At 33.3% G+C, this 14,710-nt stretch overlaps 1 protein-coding gene across 8 annotated transcripts in view; it reads right to left on the reverse strand.

The window, feature by feature from the left end:
- The window catches only part of ANGPT1 (angiopoietin 1), a 356,431-nt gene that overhangs the window by 308,736 nt on the left and 32,985 nt on the right, over positions 1–14,710 (reverse strand). The window contains exon 2 of one of the 8 annotated variants that reach the window (XM_049093345.1): positions 10,276–10,357. The exons of the other annotated variants lie outside the window; for them this stretch is intronic. The gene's annotated coding sequence lies outside the window, so the exon portion shown is untranslated. The remainder of the gene's footprint in view (positions 1–10,275; positions 10,358–14,710) is intronic. 8 annotated transcript variants of the gene reach the window in all.

Raw genomic sequence — 14,710 nt, forward strand, 5'->3', positions numbered from 1 at the left:
GTGTACCAGGAAAAAAAAAAGATGGAATCTATAGTTTTATATACAAAGTAAAAGAAAGATACTCTCTGGCAAGTTTAATATACAAGAATATTGGTCAGAATAGTTCTTAGAGGCTTTACTACATGTGTAAGAAAGATTAATCCAGAAAGAAGATATTTAGGAAATAGAGTGAATACATAATAAGGCCTTTTTCTAATTAAATGATGATCTTTAAAAATTACATCCTTAATAAGTTGCAGTAAGCTTCACAAGATACTATAAATATCAACACGTGAGGTAGTTCTGGGCTTATTGTACATTCAGGACAAGACAGATAAAAGTGCGATTATGTTTTGTTTGAGCAAATTCATAGATTTTGATAAATTTCAGACAAATAGGAAAGACAGTCTAATAAATTATTTTGACAGAGATATGACCCACAGTTTTGGTGTTTGATTACCCCGGTCCCCAGCTTTTCCTTTACTCTTTTGCCCCATATTTGAGCAATAAGAACCCAAAACCCCATTCCAACTCCATCTACTAACCACAGTAAAAACTCAAAGCACCAGTGTCCCTCCTGTTTCGCTCCCAGATGAACTGGAGTTCTCTTTCGGAAACTCTTTTGATGCTTACTTATATGCCTAACAACCTCTGCTTTCTATCTTTTTGGTACCTATGTGTCATTCTGCCCATTATCCATAAAGGCTTGAGGGGTTAATAGCTACCCAGCATCCAGCAGGGGATTCTGAGTATTCAAATCAAACAGAAGCCCTCCCAACAAATCTATCTAAAATTTCAACTTACTCCACACAATCCAATTTTTCCTCCATTGCTTTATTTTTCAGTAGCATTTATTACCACCTGACATACAACAGATTTTTACTTATGGTTTTTCTTAATCTTTTATCATATGTTTTTCCTATTAAAATATAAGCTTATGAAACTAGCCCTTTATCTGATACATCATTTGCAAATATCTTCTCCCATTCTGTAGCTTATCTTTTAGTTTTGTTGACTGTATCCTTTGCTGTGCAAAAGCTTATCTTGATGAAGTCCCAATAGTTCATTTTTGCTTTTGTTTCTTTTGCCTTCGTGGATGTATCTTACAAGAAGTTACTATGGCCGAGTTCAAAAAGGGTGTTGCCTGTGTTCTCCTCTAGGATTTTGATGGAATCTTGTCTCACATTTAGATCTTTCATCCATTTTGAGTTTATCTTTGTGTATGGTATAAGAGAGTGGTCTAGTTTCATTCTTCTGCATGTGGATGTCCAAGTTTCCCAGCACCATTTATTGAAGAGACTTTCTTCCAATGGATAGTCTTTCCTCCTTTATCAAATATTAGTTGCCCATAAAGTTGAGGGTCCACTTCTGGATTCTCTATTCTGTTCCATTGATCTATGTGTCTGTTTTTGTGCCAGTACCACACTGTCTTGATGACCACAGCTTTGTAGTACAACCTGAAATCTGGCATTGTGATGCCCCCAGATACGGTTTGCTTTTTTAAAATTGCCCTGGCTATTCGGGGTCTTTTCTGATTCTATACAAATCTTAAAATAATTTGTTCTAACTCTCTGAAGAAAGTCCATGGTATTTTGATAGGGATTGCATTAAACATGTAAATTGCCCTGGGTAACATTGACATTTTCACAATATTAACTCTGCCAATCCATGAGCATGGAATATTTTTCCATCTCTTTGTGTCTTCCTCAATTTCTTTCAGAAGTGTTCTATAGTTTTTAGGGTATAGATCCTTTACCTCTTTGGTTAGGTTTATTCCTAGGTATCTTATGCTTTTGGGTGCAATTGTAAATGGGATTGACTCCTTAATTTCTCTTTCTTCAGTCTCATTGTTAGTGTATAGAAATGCCACTGATTTCTGGGCATTGATTTTGTATCCTGCCCGCTGCCAAATTGCTGTATGAGTTCTAGCAATCTTGGGGTGGAGGCTTTTGGGTTTTCTATGTAGAGTATCATGTCATCAGCGAAGAGGGAGAGTTTGACTTCTTCTTTGCCAATTTGAATGCCTTTAATGTCTTTTTGTTGTCTGATTGCTGAGGCTAGGACTTCCAGTACTATGTTGAATAGCAGTGGTGAGAGTGGACATCCCTGTCTTGTTCCTGATCTTAGGGGAAAGGCTCCCAGTGCTTCCTCATTGAGAATGATATTTGCTGTGGGCTTTTCGTAGATGGCTTTTAAGATGTTGAAGAATGTTCCCTCGATCCCTACACTCTGAAGAGTTTTGTCAGGAATGGATGCTGTATTTTGTTAAATGCTTTCTCTGCATCTAATGAGAGGATCATATGGTTCTTGGTTTTTCTCTTGCTGATATGATGAATCACATTGATTGTTTTACGAGTGTTGAACTAGCCTTGTGTCCCGGGAATAACTTATTAAACTCAACACCAAAGAAACAAACAATCCAATCATGAAATGGGCAAAAGACATGAACAGAAATCTCACAGAGGAAGACATAGACATGGCCAACACGCACATGAGAAAATGCTCTGCATCGCCATCAGGGAAATACAAATCAAAACCACAATGAGATACCACCTCACAATAGTGAGAATGGGGAAAATTAACAAGGCAGGAAACCACAAATGTTGGAGAGGATGCGGAGAAAAAGGAACCCTCTTACACTGTTGATGGGAATGTGAAATGGTGCAGCCACTCTGGAAAACTGTGTGGAGGTTCCTCAAAAAGTTAAAAATAGACCTGCCCTACGACCCAGCAATTGCACTGTTGAGGATTTACCCCAAAGTTACAGATGCAATGAAACGCCGGGACACCTGCACCCCGATGTTTATAGCAGCAATGACCACAATAGCCAAACTGTGGAAGGCGCCTTGGTCTCCATCGAAAGATGAATGGATAAAGAAGATGTGGTTTATGTATACAATGGAATATTACTCAGCCATTAGAAATGACAAATACCCACCATTTGCTTCAACGTGATGGAACTGGAGGGTATTATGCGGAGTGAAATAAGTCAATCGGAGAAGGACAAACATTATATGTTCTCATTCATTTGGCGAATATAAATAATAGTGAAAGGGAATAGAAGGGAAGGGAGAAGAAATGGGTAGGAAATATCAGAAAGGGAGACAAAACATAAAGACTCCTAACTCTGGGAAATGAACTAGGGGTGGTGGAAGGGGAGGAGGGCAGGGGGTGGGAGTGAATGGGTGACGGGCACTGAGGGGGACACTTGACGGGGTGAGCACTGGGTGTTATTCTGTATGTTGGCAAATTGAACACCAATAAAAATAAATTTATTAAAAAAATAAGCTTATGACAAGCAATATTATTACCTGTTTATTTATTTAGAGCCTAGAACAGTGCTTAACAGCACACATTCAGTATTTGTAGAATGCAATGATGAAAAATATATACCAAGTCAACATAAACAAAAGGAAAGACCAATAATCAACAAGGAATTTAAAATACTAAACAAAAATATGTCCTTTTTCTCACCTTCAAGCACCTTCAAACTTGAGATGCGTTTACTGGTGAATTTTCCAAATTCTTACAGAATAAGTTTTATGTCATAAAAGTTATTTCAGAAAATATAAATAAAGAGGGAAAGTTTTCAGACTTATTAGAACATTAATCTCCTCTTGAAATCAGTTGAAGGCAATAGAAAAAGGAAATCATATTCCATTAATACTTATTCACATGGATGCAAATTTTCTAAATAAATACTGTATCAGGTAATTGAATTCTTCTTTACTGTGCACAAGTAGAATCTAAATGAGAAACACCAGAGTTCTTCAACAGCAGCATATTTGCCAATAAGGTCATTCACTTTATTAATGAACTATAAGAAAAAAGTAACAGAAATTCAGGGGAAAAAATAAAGGGAAATTAAGTAATGTTAATTACTAATTAATGTTAATTATGTTAACACTCTGGAAAAAATTTCTAAAAGGCAATTTCCTCACGCTAATAAAATACAGTTGCCAGGGTTCCTGGGTGGCTCAGTCAGTTAAGCATCTACCTTTTGGCTCAGGGCATGATCCCAATCAGCAAGGAGCCTGCTTCTTCCTCTCCTCCCTGCTCCTGTTCTCTCTTGCTATCTCTGTGTCTCTTTCTCTCTCAATCAAATAAGTAAATAAATAAATAAACTCTTAAAAAAATACAGCTGCCAATTTTATAGCAAACACTGTATTATTTTAATAGGGAAATTTCAGAAGCATTTTTTTTAACTCTGGAAATAAGTCAAGGATGATTATTAAACCATGATTGAACCACATAACACTAAGGGTTATGGGCAAAGTAATCAAGCAAGAAAAAAAAAGAGGTCAGGAGAAGACAATATTGACATTTGCATATGTTATAATTTACACAGAAGATTCTGAAGAATCAATAAACTATTGGAAATATGAGATAAGTCAATTGGCTGACACAAGGCTGATTATATATATTATATACATATAAGTGTATACATATATGGCTGATTGTATATATACACATATATACACATGCTGATAGTATGTCAGCCAACTGACTGATCTCTTATATATCCAGTAGTTTATATATATCTATAAATATAGATATCTCAATATTTCTCTACTTCCATAATAAATTGAAAAAATGTAATAAAAATACAGATGTAGTTTATAATAGCAAAAAAAAAAATAGACCCTCAGAAATAGCCAATTCTATTAAAGGAAAAAAAGAAGGCCTGATAAAATGGGAGTATTATACCATGTTCATGCATAGTCCATCCTATCATTAAAAAGCCGTCAGTTCTCTCCAAATAAATCTGTATTACTTAAATGCAATTTCAACTGAAATCCAAGCAGAATTTTTGGAGGAAGTTGGTGAATGGTTTTAAAAATTTATGGAAGAAAAACTGGACAGAAATATCTAGGCCAATTTGTGAAAGAGTAAGACTTTACACTACTCTATCATTTCCACTAGCTCCATCTATTATGATACTTTGGGACCTAGGTTTTATTTCAATAGCTACACTGCTTAAAATTCTACCAACTGCTTAAATTTTCTTTTCATATTTCAAGGATTAGGTGCAGAAGAGGCAACAGGCAGTCTGTGCTCTGTTTACCCTCTGATCTTCCCCTTTACAACACTGTTATAAATATTCATCTATTCTTGTGTATGTATCTATATAGTTTTCTATAATATGATTTGTCACAAGCTTTTTTCTTTATAAAGTATAAAATTTTTAAATATTCTCAAATATTTTTAAGGATAGATAATATAAACTAAGTGAGTCCAACTGATAAGATCCTTGATTTTACCTACAACACACTCCTCTGAACAAGATTTTCTCCCGAGATTCTGAGAATGCAGTATATGGTGTTCTACTCTTGTAGCCTGAGTTCTGTCTGTCATCTGAAGTTCACAGAGTAAGGAGCAAGATTCTTGATGTAACAAACAAAACTCCCTATCACAGATGCTTGCCTAGTTCTCTCCTTTTCTTTTCACTCCTTGAATTTCACTGTATCTCACAGACATAAATACAATGATGCTGATAGTTCCTGAATTTAATCTGTAAAATGAAAGAGTTTTAATATGTTATTTCAAGCTTCTATAATTCTATCTAACTGTATATGGTCAGCACATGAAAATCATGAGATTGAGATTTATACTTGATCTTTGTACCATATTTTTTAGCTTTATATGGCAATAAAAATCATAAATAAAAATAGTTTTGTAACTATAAATTTATATCTGCTAACTCATCTTTATATTTTGTCTTCCATCCAAAGCAATTTCAAAAGCCTCTTGTAATGTCTTTGTTACAGGACTAGAACATCAAGATGCACAAACTATTTAGTGAATAGCAAAGTAGTATTTTATTTAGCACAGAATTAATCTATAAACGCACTTACCATGTATTACATATTGTAAGCAGCTTCAATATGGTTTGTAAACATTTAATCCAGGTTTTTAAGAAAGACTTCCATTATGCATTCTTTTCTCCATTCTCTTAATAGTCTGTCACTCAGACTTCCTTAATTCAAATTGTTATTACATCTTACTGTTATTTCTAATTCTTAAAGGTGCTTAAAGCAGCTTTCCATTTAAAGGCATAGTCTCTGAAGACAGTCACTTCAGTTTTATTTTTTATTCTTTTAGGTATTTAAATTCTGGAATAGTTTTTGACAATGCATTTTGCATAACTAAATGATGAGGTGTTTTTTAAAAGAGAGAAATAAGCACAACCTTCTGTGAAGTAATAATACCATTTCCTAAGTGTGTATGGATTTTCATTTAAAATGTAAAGCTATTGGGATCCCTGGGTGGTACAGCGGTTTGGCGCCTGCCTTTGGCCCAGGGCGCGATCCTGGAGACCCGGGATCGAATCCCACATCAGGCTCCCGGTGCATGGAGCCTGCTTCTCCCTCTGCCTGTGTCTCTGCCCCCCTCTCTCTCTCTCTCTCTGTGACTATCATAAATAAATAAAAATTAAAAAAAATAAAATAAAATAAAATGTAAAGCTATTAAAAGGAGAACTCCGACCACTCACTGTACTTTGAAAAAAAATTCTGGATCAAAACAGAAAACATGTAGCCTCTTTAAATCCTCCATACCAATACAATAAATATATGATTATTAATAATCATATCAAGAAATAAATGCTAAATTTACAATAGACATTCAGAGAAATAAGCAGTCAACATGAACTGACATTTAAATTGTGCCTTCTTTAGTTTTTGAATTGACAATAAAATTTTTATTTTTTTTATTTTTTATTTTTTTAATTTATTTTTTATTGGTGTTCAATTTACTAACATACAGAATAACCCCCAGTACCCGTCACCCATTCACTCCCACCCCCCGCCCTTCTCCCCTTCCACCACCCCTAGTTCGTTTCCCAGAGTTAGCAGTCTTTACGTTCTGTCTCCCTTTCTGAGATTTCCCACACATTTCTTCTCCCTTCCCTTATATTCCCTTTCACTATTATTTATATGCTGAGTGAAGTAAGTCAGTCGGTGAAGGACAAACATTATATGTACTCATTCATTTGGGGAATATAAAAAATAGACAATAAAATTTTTAAAAGGCATATGAACTTTAATTGCTATTTACTATTAACTTAGGTTTCCTCGTCGGGCTCCCTGCATGGAGCCTGCTTCTCTCTCTGTCTGTGTCTCTACCTCTCTCTCTCTCTCTGTGTGTCTGTCATAAATAAACAAAAAATCTTCTAAAAAAATAAAATAAATTAAAAAAAAAAAACTTAGGTTTCCTTGGTAGTTGTATGCTAATTTATTTACACATAGCTCTCAAAGTTTAAATCACTTAGATATTTAGGATTTTTGTCGTAATTTTCTTATGTGTCATGTGGCTTGATTAGACAAGCTTTGTTTTGCACTCTTCTTTTAAAACTAACAGCCACTTCAGTATTCCCATCAAGTTCTTAAATATAATCAGAGTGATTTATCTATTGATAGGTTTTAACTTCATCTATGGTTCCATAAAATATATTATTTCTCTCTTCTTCCGAATATTTACCCCTTTCATGGAAGAAAAGAGAAATTAAAGACTGAATGATTAAGCTTTTTAAAAAGCAATTCTTACTGTTAACGGAAGAGAAATGAAATAGGAAAGCATGACAAAGAACTAAAAATTATCTGATTATCTACTGTGTTAAATTTGTATTTCCTTTATTGTATCAAAATAGCACCAGAAAAAAAAAAAAAAGCACCAGAGGTTTTCTTTCCACTAATTCCAAAAACATTTCTACAAGCAAAATAAAAATGTAAAATCAACACTGTCATAATATTAGTCTTATACCCTCAGGCATAAGAAAATGAAAGCTCTCTATTTCATTCTTTTCCCTCTCAAGCCTTGACTTACTTTCACCATTAAATTTTAGGAAGCCATTTTTGTGGTTCTTAAATGTTTATAAATTTTCCTCCATATTCATTCTGATCTATATTTACAAACAGGAATAAATTATAATAATATGAAAGGATAACTAACAAATTTTGATGCCCAGTTTGAAGAAAGTTATACAAAATTATTCTTCTGTAATACAAATGTTAGTATACAAAAATGTAATTAAATTTTAGTTTCACTATGAAGTATATGAAAATCTTAAATATTATTTTTGGAATAAAAATATGCCATGAGTTGAAAAGGAAGTAAAGTACTGAGTGAAAAAATGCAGATTAGTGAAGTTCAAGTAAATAAGTCAGTTTCTAAAGAATAGGGTTCACAGTAACAATGTAAATAGAATTCTATGTGTTAATTGTACGTTTTTGTTCCTACATTTGACCTTATTAATTTTAAATATCTTGATGTTTTAACATGGTATAATTCTTGATGATGTGACTCTTTTCTAAATCAAACAAAATAGTAAAGATGTTGAGGGGGTTCCTATATTTCTTGGGAGAAAATCCATTTTAAGATGACTGAAAGTATAGGTTTTTGAATATCTAGTCCTTATAGCATTTATAATAAATGAAACATCACCTTAAGCTAGAATTAAGAATCTAGTATTTTAATCCACTCTACCAGGTTGAGGGAAACTTTTTTTTTTTTTTGAGATTTATTTCCTTATTTTAAAGAGAGAGTGAATGTGCATCCACAAGCAGGGGGAGGGGCAGAAGAAGAGGGTGAGACAGAGGGAGAGAAGCAGACTCCCTGCTGAGTACTGACTCTGATATGGAGCTTGATCCCACAACCCTGAGATGAAGAGCTAAGCTGAAATCAAGAGTCAGACATTTAACTGACTGAGCCACCCAGGCACTTCTGGTTAAGGGAACCTTAATGAGCCTACATTCTAAATAGCAACTGAAAAAGAAGCCATTTATTCATTTAGTGTCTATATAATATTTAACATTTAGAATGTTTTCAATATGTATATATTTTAAAATCTGTGGCAATGAAGACATATATGAAAATAAAGTCAGTGTTTTATTTCATGTAATCCTTTGTATTGTAACTGTACATATAAGATTTTCATTATAAGTGGCTAAATGAAAAATACTGCATGTATTTCCAAAAAGTTAGAAAACAAATAGAAGATAAAATATCTAAAAATATAGAAACAAGAATATAACTAGGAATAAGTAAGAAATACACCGGAAATATCTAATATTTCTTAAATATTAAATTTCAATATTGTAATAACAATTTTTTCTAAATGTATAAATTCAATATTAATAAAACCTTAAAATATATTTTTTCTAAATCTGACAACCTTATTGTAAAATGTATATAAAAATAATTGTAATTATTTCTAAAAATAGGTGGGTAATGCTGAAAAAATAACATGAGATGGGGGACTCACTCTGCCTGATAATAACATTATTAAGCTAATATTTTACATGCTTTGGTACTGGACATAGATTAATTAGTAAAACAAATCAAGAAATATAACCATAGGTATAGTGAAAAATACTATAAGTTAAAGGTGCTGCTTCAAATATGACATTGAAAGATGAATTTAATACCTTTTCTTTTTATTTGAATTGTTTTGTCGAGTGTGTATATTTTTAAAATAATATGTGTATATAATTATCAGGAAACTTATTTATACATATAACATATATAGACACATATATACATATGACATAGTATATTAACATATACATGTATAAAAACTTAAAAAACTATACAAAAAATATACGTCTCCATACTAATACGTATAAATATATATAAAATATGTATTTATATATGCAAATATGCACCCATATACACATACACCTGTGTCAAAGAGGAATAAATAAAAGTTCTTTAAAATATATTAAATATATTGCTTTATGATAATATTTCTAGTTTGTTTTGGATTTCTGTTTTTTGTTTTGCCTCAAGGAAATTGCACATAATATAATCTTAAACTCAAGATTTGAACAAGAAAAATTTTCAGGAGGAATAACATTCGATCCTTTTTCATTTTCCACTCAAATTACAGCAATGTAATGGTAAGAGAAAAAGTTTCTAAAAAGACTATCAATGAGAAAACTATATAGACTTTATTTAGAAATTCAGATAATATTATTTAAATATTATAATTAATATAATCAATAGATAAATAATTTTAAAGCATAATCAAAATCTTTAAATAGACTGAAAATACACTTTCTACAATGATGAGATATTCTGGAATTACAAAGAAAATAAAAATAAAAGAATTTTGCTAATGATTTAAGAAAGTAGCACATCTAACATAAGGATTCTGATTGGATAATAAGGTAACAATAATCCTTTGTGGATTGAGACACTCTACTCCAAAATGAGATATTAATAATAAAATTTAGATAAAATATAAGCAAATAGACTGATAGCTCTGATACAAAAAATACAAATAGGCAAAGAACCTACCCAAATTTCATGGAGTTTAATTCCAGACAGGATATATACCATTGGTCTCCAAGTTCATTTACTCTTGGAAAAATAAAGCTTTCTGTTTTAAAAGAAAAAAAAAAAGCTTATTTTAAAGACAGGGAGAGAGTCCTCTTATACTACATGTTAATGATTTCAATATAAACGAATCCAAAATATATGGATTGAGTTTCCTTCCAAAAGCACATGGCTTATAAGTTAAAGGAAAACTCCTGAGGCTACATGTTTTATCAAACCTAGAACAAACTAAAATAGTTTTAAGAGGTAAAAAAAATCCTGAAATTGTAGCCAAAGATACCCATCCCTGAATTAAACAAAGCACCAGGACCATAAAATTCTATTTACACTATTCAGAAGAGAATAGCATGAGAAAACCCAACAATTAATAGAAGGTAAAATACACTTCAGGAAATTCTGAAGTTATTTTCTCTTCCAAAAACATATTGTATTTATAACACTTAAGAAAAAAATGTCATCAAAGCTTCAAGGAATTTAGGCACATAAAAAGAAATCACTCTATAATGTAATAATATTCCAAATGAACGATGGTGATAATTTGGCCCTCTGCTTCATTAAGATGCCTTTTTCTTTCATTAACACCTATTCTCTACTCTCCATGTCCTAGACTCACACCACCACTTCCCAACACACACAAACACACACACGATACATTTTTTGCTTCTTTAGAACATGTCAAAGTATATCAATGATTTTAACGCTGTGGTGATTTTGTAATTGGTCAACTAGCTTAGCTGAACTACGTATCTCAGAATTTCTAACTCTATATGTTTCATTACGGGGTCCACAAGAGAGGTTTTTGTGGGAGGTTTTGAAGGTTGGAAGGAAAGAAATAGTCATCTTGTTGCTGATCTTCTGGCTCACCTCCTGGACATGAGTGAGTAGTCAGGCCTAGAACTCTTCCATTTTTTCCTTTACTGTCCCATTTCCAACTCCTGGGGCAAGAGTCTGTGTTTAGCTCTATGATCGAGAGACCTGATTTCTGTAAGAGACCCACACCATCCAGGTCAGAGGCAATAAAAACTGACAGATTTCAGTCCAAACTCATGGGCTTTTTCTTGTTCTCCCCATTGTGTGTTTGTGTTTCTAGCTTGTTCTTTCTCTCCTGCATTCTATACTTCCATTTCCTTTCTTAGGACTACAAGATCCATCACGATACATGAAAATAAAAGTTCTACAGGGGCTGTTTAACCAGCTGCCACAATTGTATTAGGTCAAATTCCTGAAGCAAAATAGCTAACATACACATACACACACACCTCCTCCTGTTTCTCTAATTGAACCTTGACTGATACAGACATTGAGAACAGAAGTCTCACAAGAGATAGATGGGTAGTTTATTTGGGAATCAGAAAACCCCTCCAATGCAGTACTATTTACACAGCTATACACACAGCTGATTTTCAGCTTTAACTCTGAAAATGTGTAAGCAACAAGTATTTCTTCAGATGCAGATGTTTATTAGAAGTGCTTGAAAATTCTACTCAGTATTCTTTTAGTTGCAAGTGATAGAAACCAAACTTAAACTAGCTTAGGAAATCTACTGAGTTGTGGAAGCAAATTATAGGAAAGCCAGGAAAAATAGAAATAGGAATTGAGATATTATTAAACTTTCACTGATCTCTAGATTGATCTTCTCTATTTCAGCTTCTGTCTCTCAAACTGACCTTTCTAAGAAAGCTTTAAAAAGATACTGGTACTTTCAGGTTTTACATGTGTAAAACCATAGATGTAACTCCAGAAAAGAAAGGGGCTCTTTCAGCTCCTGCTCAAAAATCTTGGTGGAGGCCTCTAATAAGCCTCTATAAGATTTAGGGAGGAAAAGGAGAGAAACTAAGTACTAGTTGGCAGATCCCAGCAGAACTACAGGATTCAGGAAAGGGGTATATTTCCTCAAGTAAGACGAGGTTATGGGTATCAGAAGAAGAAAGGAAGGGGTACAGAATTCAAAAACTACAAATATCCAAGACGCTGGGTTCATACTAATCATAATGAATAAATTTCTTTCAAGGTTTTGCCTGCTTTCTCTCACATATAAGAATTATTATAGGGGCATTTTGGTGGCTAGTTGTTTGAGTATTTGCCTTTGGCTTAGGTCATGATCCCAGTGCCCTGGGATTGAGCCCCATGTCGCACTCCCTGCTCAGTTGGGAGTCTGCTTCTCCCTCTTCCTCTGCCCCCTCCAGCTTGTACTCACTCTTTCTCTCTCAAATAAATAAAATATTTAAGAAAAAGAGTTACTTACTATAAAACATGCCTTATACAGAATAGCAGGATTATTCATGATAATGCAAACATTTAAAAAGGGTCATAGCTAACAAATTAATGTCACTCTGGTGGAAAGTCTATGCCCTTAGTTAGTCTCTGTTGATAGATCACCTTGTTTAACACATTTTTCAATCATTTGAACCAGGCCAAAGATATATGTTTATTAATTTAACAAGAATCTGAGAGGGAAAGGAAATGTGCTTCGTGACAGAAGACAGGTCTAAAGGCACAACAACATTGGTTGCAGTAATTAAAACAGAGTATTAAAATAAGAGTTAAGATTCTCCCCAAACCTGTGATTTTATGACTCTTATACATGGTAAATTAAGAAATGATTGTTACAATTAGTTTCCGCATATATTTTCAGAAATTGATGGAAGATGGCAAAGAGTCAAATGCATTTTCTCTTCATCTATACTGGTTTATAGGATTTTTAATATAGTGTATATAATATATACTACATATGTGAGTAGATACATTAGTCACACATGTATATTTGCAGTTACATATCAAACTTAACTTCTAATCCTACTTGATCCACTAATTCAGCGATCATAGTGATTATAATTTGGTAACTAAAAATCTTAACTATGTTGAAAGATAAGACAGAAACATTGAGATTCTGTGATGTAAAGATGAGAAACAACCACTAGAGGAGAAATCATTTGTCCCCCTGAAATATGCTCTATTGATAGTGATTCTAACACCCCAAAGCGTTACCTCATTACCATCCGCTTCCACCTTTCAACTCTCACCTCTGACATTGTTCAGTGAGGCAGTGAGAACAGATCTGGACTGCCCAGACCCTGTGAAACTATTATAAAACAGAGTCTTATCTACAGACACATATTCCAGAGCTCAAATCTCACCGGGAAAAGAAGTCAATTCAGAGTAGATCTTTGGCAGAACTTAAAAGTCTCAATGAATAGAAAATCAAAGAGTACATGTAAAGGAACAGATTTTGAAAATGAATATGAAATTAAATATTACAATGAAACATTAGAGACAAAGTCACAGAATGATAATAGAATAATTTTTAAAAGCAAAACACAGTGTGTAATATGAATTAAGTTCCAGTGAAGGAATAAGAAACCTGAGTACCAGTAAAACTGGCCACTGTGATTAAGTGATAGGGTTGAGAAGAAAGATAACACTAGATTGTAGAAAAATATAATCTGCTCCTTAAATTTCCTACTGTGTTCTTTATTAAATTTGAAGGTGATTCACTTATGGCTCAATGACCCCTTTGTGCATAGCATTTGATGTGTATCGATTTGGTACAGGGAACATGCCAGAAACTTAGTAAGAAACAAAAGAAATACAAGACATAGTCCACATATCCTACAATATCCTACAATCTGGCATATGCATGAAATAAATAATGCAAGATACTATTAATGTAAATGCAAAAAAAAGAAGAAAAACAGAAAACAGATACTCTGGGAGTTCAGAGAAAGAGCATCATAGTGAACTTGAGCAGTTAGATAATTAAGTAAGCACAGTTTGAATTTGTGGTCAAACCTTCCACAGGAAGACCTCCAAAAGGAATAAACAGTTTGTTTACTAAGGGGGAACATTACCTGACTCCTTTCTTCTTCACATCCCCTATCTAGTTAATCAAAAGTCCTGTTGAGTTTATACTATGAACATATGCATCCCCACTTGTCTCTACAGCCACAGTCATCTCCTAACCCATCTTCTTTTGTCTAAATCACTGAACCAATCTTTAAAGTGTTCATTCTTCCAGTTAAAATTGGGTTAATGATGGAGTATCGAGGTGAATATGTCCTACGGTCTAAAGGGATATAGAATCAGAGGCACAAATTTAAAACATCACAATAAAAGTGGTAATCTGTAAAGCAGGCGTCAGCAAATTAAGGCTTATGAAATATTATTTTCATAAGTGAAACTTTATTGGAACCCAAACACACCCGTTCATTACACATTATCTATAGTTGCTTTCCTACTACAACAGCAGAAATGAACAGTTACTGTAAAGATATATCAGTTGCAAATACAGTCTCCCTTATAGTAGATTGTCTTTTTGTTTTATTGATGGTTTCCTTCACTGTGCAATACCTTTTTATTTTGTAAAATTCATTTAGTGGCTGGCAATCCGCTGAGTGTG

Source organism: Canis lupus, chromosome 13, assembly GCF_003254725.2.
Source record: "Canis lupus dingo isolate Sandy chromosome 13, ASM325472v2, whole genome shotgun sequence".
NCBI lineage: Eukaryota > Metazoa > Chordata > Mammalia > Carnivora > Canidae > Canis > Canis lupus.